The sequence below is a fragment of the Panthera onca genome, chromosome B1, assembly GCF_046562875.1.
Source record: "Panthera onca isolate mPanOnc1 chromosome B1, mPanOnc1 haplotype 2, whole genome shotgun sequence".
Taxonomy (NCBI): Eukaryota; Metazoa; Chordata; class Mammalia; order Carnivora; family Felidae; genus Panthera; species Panthera onca.
The window spans coordinates 118387882-118397475 of NC_138342.1; the positions used below are offsets into that span (position 1 = coordinate 118387882).

The window sequence follows — 9594 nt, forward strand, 5'->3', positions numbered from 1 at the left end:
TTCCTCAAAAAGATAAAAATAGAAGTACCTTATGATCCAGTAATCACACTACTGGGTATCTACCCCAAAAATTCAAAAACACTAATTCAAAGGGATACATGCATTCCTATGTTTATAGTAGCATTATTTACAATAGCAAGTTATAAAAGCAGTCCCAGTGTCCATTGGTTGATGAATGGATAAAGAAGCTGTGGTAAGTATATATATAAATGGAATATTATTCAACCATGAAAAAGAGCAAAATCTTGCCATTTGCAACAGCATGGACGGAGCTAGAGAGTATAATACTAAGCGAAATAAGTCTGTCAGAGAAACACAAATACAATATGATTTCATCCATATGTGGAATTTAAGAAATAAATGAGCAAAGGGAAAAAAGACTAACCAAGAAACAGACTCTTAACTATAGAGAACAAACTGATTATTACCAGAGGGACTCCATGCTGGGCGTGAAACCTACTTAGAAAAAAATTTTGAAAAGGCAAATAATAAAATGAAACGATCCATTAAAAAAAAGCTGGAAAACTTTTACATTTATCTATGCACAAACAAATAAAAGATTTTCACCATTCTATAAACATTCCTATGCTTTCCCATGCCAAGCCTTTTCTCATACTTCCTATTCTTCTGAAATATTCTTTCCTCTATTACCAACTAAGCCAGTTCTGCCCATTTTTTAAGATTTTTCTCAGCTAAGTAGAATTTCTTTTTTCTCTGATCTTTCATAGCACATTCCATCTTTCTTGTAACCATTTTTATATGTGTGTTATCTTAAACTTTGAATATTTACCTTATTGTTTTTACTGTTACAGTTGAGCCTTGAACAAACACAGGTTTGAACTGTGCATGTCCACTTATATGCAAAATTTAAAAAAATTTTTTAAATGTTTATTTTATTTTTGAGAGAGAGAGACAGAGCACAAGTGGGGGAGGAGCAGAGAGAGAGAGGGAGACACAGAATCCGAGGCAGGTTCCAGGCTCTGAGATGTCAGCACAGAGCCCGACACTTGGCTCAAACCCACGAACAGTGAGGTCATGACCTGAGCCAAAATCATGAGTCAGACGCTTAACTGATTGAGCCACCCAGGCACCCCTACAGATTTTTTATAGTACAGGAGTATAAATGTATTTTCTCTTCCTCATGATTTTCTTCTTTTCTCTAGCTTACTTTACTGTTAGAATACAGCATATAATCCATGACATACAAAATATATGTTAACAAACTATGTTATCATTAAGGCTTCCTGTCAACATTGTAGGCTATTAGTAGTTATGTTTTGGGGGAGTCAAAAGTTACATCTGGAGTTTCGGCTGTGTCGGGGCTGGCACTCCTAACCTCCATGTTGTTCAAGGTGAGAAGCTTTTTAAGGTTAGAAGTCAAGTTTATTCGTCTTTAAATACACCTGCCATGGTGTATACTAAATGCCTTGTACATAGTCGGTATTTAATAAATATTTGTTGCATGAGTGAATGAATCTACCAGTAAGAAGCAGGAAAATTGTAAGTAGTTCCATGATTTGACTACTTGAGAATAGTGTTAAGATTTCAAAGGGAGCATTCATTGAACACTTAAATACGTTTGGAGCCATGCGAGCTTTACACATGGCCCCACCAAAATTAGAAATCAGGATTGTTACCATGATTCTGTGCTCTACCATGTTCTAGGCTTGTAGTCTAAATATGAGAATGGGCGCTTTTGATATGTGAGGGGCATGTAAGATAAAAGAAATTCATCCAACATGAAATGGATCTTCATGCTTGGCACACATATCTGACATTAGTGGCATAGTCTAGCTTCATCTTACCTCTGCAATCCGATTTCCCACAATTCTTCTAGACAAAACTCTCTTCCAGCCAAACTGACTCATAGACCAATCTGTAAAATCTAAGCTTTTGCTCATTTCATTAATGTAGCATGGAATTCACCCTATAATTCCCATTCCTTTCCATAGCCCAACATATTTTTCACTTTCTTTGTGAAGCACCCCTTGCCACAGTGATTGATGCCCCCTTCCTAGAAGTTCAACTCCTATCTTACTATTCACATGAGAACATCTGATGTTTGTGACAACTCAAATTTGTTTTTAGTTCTTGATTTACTTGGCATTTTTATTTATAGAGAGATCTTTGCTCCCAAACTGGGTTGGGACCTGGGACCATATATTTTTCTTATAGTCTTCACTACCCTGACCATAAAGCCTTGCACAAAGGAAAGCTCACTGAATATTTACTTATCTATCTATTTATTCATTTATTTTTGATGTTGATTTATTTTTGAGACAGAGTGCAAGCAGGAGAGGGGCAGAGAGAGAGGGAGAAAGAGGATCTGAAGTGGGCTCTGCGCTGACAGCAGAGAGCTCAATGTGGGGCTCGTGAACACCTCACACCCCTCATGTGTGAAACTCATGAACCTGAGATCATGACCTGAGCTGAAGGTGGAATGCTTAACTGATTGAAGCAACCAGGTGACCCTCACTGAATATTTATTAAATGAATGAGTTTTATCTCAACTAGAAATATGTTATGAACACTTTATATATGCCCTTAATTTGATTAGCACAAGGTGGATAATTTCCATAATCAAAATCAGCCTGTAAGGTAACAAAGAATTTGTATTTCCATATGACTTGACATGATTTTTACATATGACCAGCTAATGGATTGCTTCAAGTAATAGTATATTATGTTAGACAACAGGAATAATGTGGCTAAAATGCAGGTTCAGGAACTCTGTTTTAGAAGTTTATCCACTGGTAATAATGCTAGGGGAGATTAGTTCACACAAATGTCTGAATAAATTAGACTGCCGGCTTAAATGTATTAACTTACCACAAGAAAGGTCATCATACAGAGTGACTAATCCTCTTTAAACAAGTCTTAGGTCAGAAGATGTCTCAGTGAGCCAGAGTAAGAGACCAGAAAGTGCTCAATAAATCACCAGATATTTCAATTTGCATTTTGAACTATAGGAGCCTTACTGCTGGAGCCTAACAGCTGGAAAGTCTAACAGTTTGCATCAGGTTAGAAATTAGAAAAATTATAAAAGAAAAAGCTAATGATTTTTATCATTTGCCACAAAGTCCTGGGCCATTAGAAATTAAATCAAGATATGAGTACTGCTCTAGGTCAGACATTTAATTGATAAGACCCCACCCCTACCTGCAGTAGCTGTATCTCATGGGCAATGGATCTTACAGCCTAGAGGAAACCCGGTGTTTGGTAAGAAGCAGTATCAGTAGCCTATGTAGTGTTTCTGAGGTCTCCAAGGTACAGGTGCCACTTGTTTTGTACTTTCATTTTGAATTTGGTAGTTGTGAGACAAATTCAGAGGCTATGGTTAGGTCCAGTGACATGTTTAAAGCAATTCATGGTTATAGGATCTTTCCAAAATAAACATCTTTACTGCTGTTTTCAAATCCTTTTAGAAACTCTAATTCTTCTATTATGTAATAGCCAATACTTGGAAATGGTCGAAACTAAATTCAAATCTCAGGAACCCGATGAATTACAGCCTAGCGTTCTAAAAGAATAATCAATCCAGTATGGTTAACATAACCACCCCAGGTGGTGGTAGAAAAGGTAGTCTTCTCAAGGGAAAGCAGAAGGCTTTCTGTTTAAAGCCAGGAGGTAGAAGGAGTATTTTGTTACAAGGATGAGAATATAGGTGAGTTTGTTTCAAATAGGCTGGAGTGCCAGAGGGCCCAGGGAAAAAGAGCAAGAAGGGTCTGGTAGGATTGCAGAGCAGAATGGGAGAAGAGGACCACCTGGAAAGTCTTGTATTGGGGAGGGGCTGAGCATGATAGGGAAGTGAGGATTCACTGGCCCTACAGGTCTCAGGTCTCAGGGAAATCCTTTGCAATGAGGTTTGAGAACTGGCCCAAGCAAAGGCCTAGGAGGCATCAGGATTTTGAGGAAGGAAACGGTTGGCAACTTGGTCTGGAGGTACATTCCTTTCCACCCTAGCTGGTGTTAGAGACATAATACTATTAGCAATCTTTATTCAAGTTTCTTTCATTTACTCAACATGTATTGATTGAGCATCTCTTATGTGCCAGGCACTGTGCTAGACTCCAGGGATGGTGTTACAAGACATGGGTATGGCCTCAGTCCACAGGAAGCATAAAACACAATGTGAGATATAGGCCCGTTGCTGTGGTCTGAATGTGTTCCATGTGAATTCACATGTTGAAATCCTAACCCTCAAGGCTGATAGATTATGAAGAGAAACCTGAGAGGTTATTAGCTCATGAGAGTAGAGGCCTCATGAATGGGATTAGTGCTCTTACAAAAGAGGCTGAAGAGAGAACTTGCTTACCCTTTTCACCATGTGGGGTTCCAAAGAGAAGGCTGCAACCCAAAAGAGGGCCATCACCCACCCCCGGCACTGGCACCCTGCCATCAGATTTCCAGGCTCCAGAACTGTTAGGAATAAATGTCTGTTGTTTATACCCACTGCTCCCTCTCCCCCCGCCCAGTCTGCGATGTTTTATGGTAGCCCAAATGGACTAAGAAAAAAAAGAAATAGAAGACAATTATATTGTATATGATGATAGGAGAAGTGCAGGGTGTAATGCAAATATGGGCAATTGGGGTGGGACACATAACCCAGATTTAGGAAGGTCTGGGAATCCCTCATGGAGGGGGTGCTGGATGAGCTGAGACCTAAGGTGTAAGTGTGAATTAGCTAGATGAGGAGGGGGACAAAGAACAAGGGAAGAGGAAGTAAGATTATTTTAGGCAGAGAACAGCATGTGCAAAGTCCCAGAGACAAGAGAAAAAAAGGCTGAGACACTGAAAGAAGCTTGTTCCTGTCTTGTGGAGTGGTTGTGAGATTTAGCTGTGTCTGGCACAGAATAAGTGTCCCATAAACATCAGAAATTATTACCGTGCCTAGAGCGTAGAATTGAGGGTGGGTGAGAAATAAGGCTACACAAGTAAGCAGAAACCAAAGTGGAAGTCCTGTAAGCTATGACACCAGGCATTCAGGCTCAATCCAGGAGTCATTGGCAAACCACTCACAGATTGTCAATAGTAAGGGAGATTTCATGCATTTGCAAATGATGGGCTGAGACTAGCAGCAGGGAGACAAGGCAGAAGATTGATTTAATTGTGGCCCGAATAAGATAGGGGCAGTGAAGATGGAGAAACATGGATGGATCTCAAGAGATATTTAGAAGGTAGCTATGTTAGTTTTCCCAGGACTACATAACAAATTACCACACTCTTATACATTCAAAACAACAGAAATTTGTTCTTTCAAAGTTTCGGGGGCCAGAGGCTGCAGTCAAGGTGTTGATAGGGCTGGCAGTCCTTGGTGTTCCTTGGACTGGAGCAGCATCACTCCAGGAGCTCCCTGCACCATCACAGGGGCCTGCACAAGGCCTTTCCCCCTCTGTCTGGGTCTCAATTCTCCCTTTCCTTCCACCTCTTCTTTCTAAGGATACCAGTCATATGATCTTGTCTGAGATCCTTAACTTAATCACATTGCAAAGATCCTATTTGCAAATAAGGTCATAGTTACCAGGGGGTTAGGACTTAGATGTATTTTTTGAGGGAGGGACACAATTTAATCCAATATAGTAGAATTAATGGGACATGATGATTAGCTGGACTGGGAGTGGGAGGAGCTGAAGGAGAAGGAGAAACCAAGAAAAAAATCCATGAACACCTGGTTAAGTGATGGCACCATTCACTAAAAAATAAGTAACACTGCAGGAAAAATAAGTTTGGAGAAGGAAGATGACATCTTTATTTTGGGGCACTTGTAGAAATCCAAGTGGGAATCAAGCAAGCACTAGGTCATGTAATCTGTGAGTCCAGCAGAGGGGGATGTGGGCTGGGCACACGGATTTGGGTGGTAATTGAAGCTATGGACATGGGAAAGATCGCCAAGGGAGATTTTGTAGAATAAGAAGAACCCAGATCAGAAAGTGAGTTACACAAACTTTAAGGGAAGGGACAAGAAGGGTAGCAATCAGGGAAGTAGGAGAAAAACAATAAAAGAAGTACGTCTTGGAAAAATTTAGGGAAGAAAATTACCAAAGCAGGAGTAAGGTGTTTCTAAGGACTTTTGGAGAAACTAGAATGAATGAGAGGTGATGCAATGCAAAGATGGTAAAGAAGTACAGTAAAACCTTGGATCACGAGTAACTTGTTCTGTGAGTGTTCCACAAAACGAGCAAACATTTCTAATACATTTTAACTTGATAAATGAGCAATGTCTTGCAATACAAGTAGTACATGACACCAAATGTCACATGATCACAACTGAGCCAATGGTTCTTGAAATTCGCTTTGATATAGGAGTCCTTTGGATTACAAGCATGTTTCTGGAACCAATTATATTTGCAAACCAAGGTTTTACTGTATTTCAGAAAGTTTGACTTTAAAAAGCAGGAGAGAGAGATGGGCAGCTGACTCGAGATGCAGACAGAGGAATTTTTTTCTTCTTTTCAGTTTTATTTAAAATGGGAGAGACTTATGAAAAGGCTAAGTCAAGATCTTTAAGGAGGCAGGACATATGGGAGACAATCTCAGACAGGAAAAATCATCATCTCTTCTTCTTAAAGGGAGGAAGAGGGGAAAGGAAGACTCTAGAAGCAGATGTTATGATCCTTAATTTTAGAGATAAGAAAAAGTTTAAATGAAAATGTAATTTAATAATTTACTCAAGCCATACCTAACGTGTGATAGCTAATATGTGAATTTTAACTCAAGACTGTCTAGCACCTAAGGTATTTTCATGCTTGCAGTGTCCTCTAAAAATATAAAGCTGGAAAATAAAGAAAATAACACTTTTACAATATTTGTATACATTTCTAAAAATGTTTTTATTTATTTTTGAGACAGAGAGAGACAGAGCATGAGCAGGGGAGGGGCAGAGAGAGAGAGGGAGACACAGAATCTGAAGCAGGCTCCAGGTTCTGAGCTGTCAGCACAGAGCCCGACATGGGGCTCGAACTCACAGACCGTGATATCATGAGACCTGAGCTGAAGTAGGATGCTTAAACGACTAAGTCACCCAGCTGCCCCTTTGTATACATTTTAAAATTTAATTTATTTTCAAGCAACATGGTACCTGAGAAAAAGCTTTAATTAGATGATAATTCAAAGATATGCCTTCATTTTGGGAGCAATTCTGAAAGACTTTCTGGGTTTCCATAGGGTTTCAGAGGGTAAAGCCACTAGTTGTTTCAGATTTCTAATTTCACTTCCAATAGATTTACCCCTAGCACAGGATTTACATTTATTAGCACTTACACCATTTGGTTTTGAGGCACAAGGATAGAGATGCAAAGTCAGAGACTATTGTCCCGAGAATTTGGGCAAGAGCTAAGAGAGGGGGGGGGGTGGGGGTAGTTCATGAATAAGTGCATGTAGTGATGTTAACTCTAAGCTCTGGGATCAAAAAACTTAAGCAGGGAGCATAGCATAAAACTGGAGCAGGGGAACCCAAGTAAACCTATCCATAGTCCCAAGTCTCTGACAGAAGAGTCTCTACTATCTGGACCCTGGAACAACTCAAAGTAAGTCTGTTTTTACCTGGACGGGATTCTTACAAGGCATGGGGGGTAAAGTTATTTCGCTTCCCTCTCAGTAAATGTTTATACTTTTTTTCCAACCATGAGGAACATGACATTGGGGATATGCCAAGAATTGTCACCAAAAGCAGTGAAGGAAGAGGGGTTGGCATACTGTACGATGGCACAACAGAGAAGGTTCAGGAGAGGGAGGTGGACCTCGCAATGCCTGGCTCTGCCCTGCCTGTGCAAACTTGGGTAAGTCACTTACCTTTCTCTGAGCTTCAGGATCCTCATATGTTAGATGGGGATAAATGTGAGTAAAAATAGGATCTACCTCATAGGTTCCTATGAGAATAAGATGAGATAATCCATATAAAGTACTTAGAAAAAAGGGCTCAACAAATGTTTGTTACTATTAATAAGTTTTACCAACAGTGTGACTTCAGTCAAGTGGCTTAAATTTTTTGCTTTTATTTCCTTAGCTATAAAATGATGAATAGAACTAGGTGATACTATAGATTTCTTTACAATTTTAGAATTATGATGTTGCGTGTATTATTTCTTAAGGTGATAGCAAAGAAATAAGAAACTTCTCTGTGGTAGCCACCAGGTGGCAACAGTGAAGAACTTAACTGTCATCCCATTTTGGGGGAACTAAACTAGTTTTTCAGTATACAAACTCAAAAAACAAACAAAACCTGTTTAATAATCCTTAATTCTTATTTCAAGGGAGCTACTGTTAATATTTTGATGTATAACCTTCCATCCAGGCTATTTCTCCACCTATATATGTAAATTATTACTTAAAAATTTTACATAAATGAGGATACTACTAGATACACTGTTTTATAATCACCTTAAAAAACAAACAAACATAGAAATATATGGTGAATACCTTCCATAGCAATTAATGTAGTTCTACATAATTCTCAAAGCTTCCATGGTATTCCACAGGTATTTGTTTAAGCCATGATTGGTTTGAACCATTCTCTACTTGTGAAACACCGATTGTTCCTGTTGTTTTGGCATTACAGACATTGCTTTAATAAACAGTTTTGCCATATTGTCTATTTCTCAGGAAAAAATTCTAGCAATGGTACATCTGGGCTAAAGGGTATATCCTTTTCTTTTTTTTTTTTTTTTAAAGCTTTTGATATATACCACCAATTTGTCTTTTCCTACGTTTTTGTGTCTGGTAGAGCAAGGTCCCTTATCAGTACCTTTCTTCAGAATTTAATTCACTGTTCTACAGCATTTATTCTTCCTGATGACATTTAAAATCTTTTTGTCAAGTCTTCTTCCCCCTTTCCCCTAAAACTTTAGGGTTTTGATTGATACTGTGTTAACTTCATAGATTAACTTAGGGGGAATTCTTACAATATGTTTTTCCATTCAACAACATGGTATAATTCTTTATTTATTCAGTTCTTTTGTCAGTAAAATTTGAATGTTATTTACTTTTGGATATCTTATTTTTTTTTTGTTATTTATAATTATGATCTTTTCCTGTATTTTTCAAATGGCTTTTGTTATCTGTAGAAATACTATTGTGGTTTTATAATTGGTCTCATTACTGAACTCATTTGATTGTCCTAATATTCTTCAATGTTTCCATTCACTCATTCTATAAATATTTATTGGGTACTTACAGTGTGCCAGGCACTATTCTGGGTCCTGGAAATAAGTAAAAAAATCTGTTCTTAAGATCTTTATAGGGGCGCCTGGGTGGCTCAGTCGGTTGAGCATCTGACTTCGGCTCAGGTCACGATCTCGTGGTTCATGGGTTCGAGCCCCATGTCGGGCTCTGTGTGGGCTCAGGGCCTGGATTCTGTCTCCCTCTCTCTCTGCGCCTCCCCATGTCATGCTCTATCTCTGTCAAAAATAAATAAAACATTAAAAAAGTTAAAAAAGAAAAAAGATCTTTCTACTCTCCCGAAAGGAAATACTAAACAAATAAACATATGACAGGGTGATAAGTGCTAAGAAGTTGGGGGAAGCATAATAAGGGATAGAAAGTGACCGTGAAAAATACTATTTCAGATAATGTGTTCAAATAAGCACCCTCTGAGAA

The 9594-nt window shown here is 38.7% G+C and overlaps 1 non-coding gene across 1 annotated transcript; it reads left to right on the plus strand.

The window, feature by feature from the left end:
• The first annotated feature begins 9242 nt into the window (after positions 1 to 9242).
• On the plus strand, positions 9243 to 9327 carry TRNAR-UCG (transfer RNA arginine (anticodon UCG)). The gene has a single exon. It is a non-coding gene; the product is annotated as a tRNA-Arg (tRNA).
• Positions 9328 to 9594: the final 267 nt, after the last annotated feature.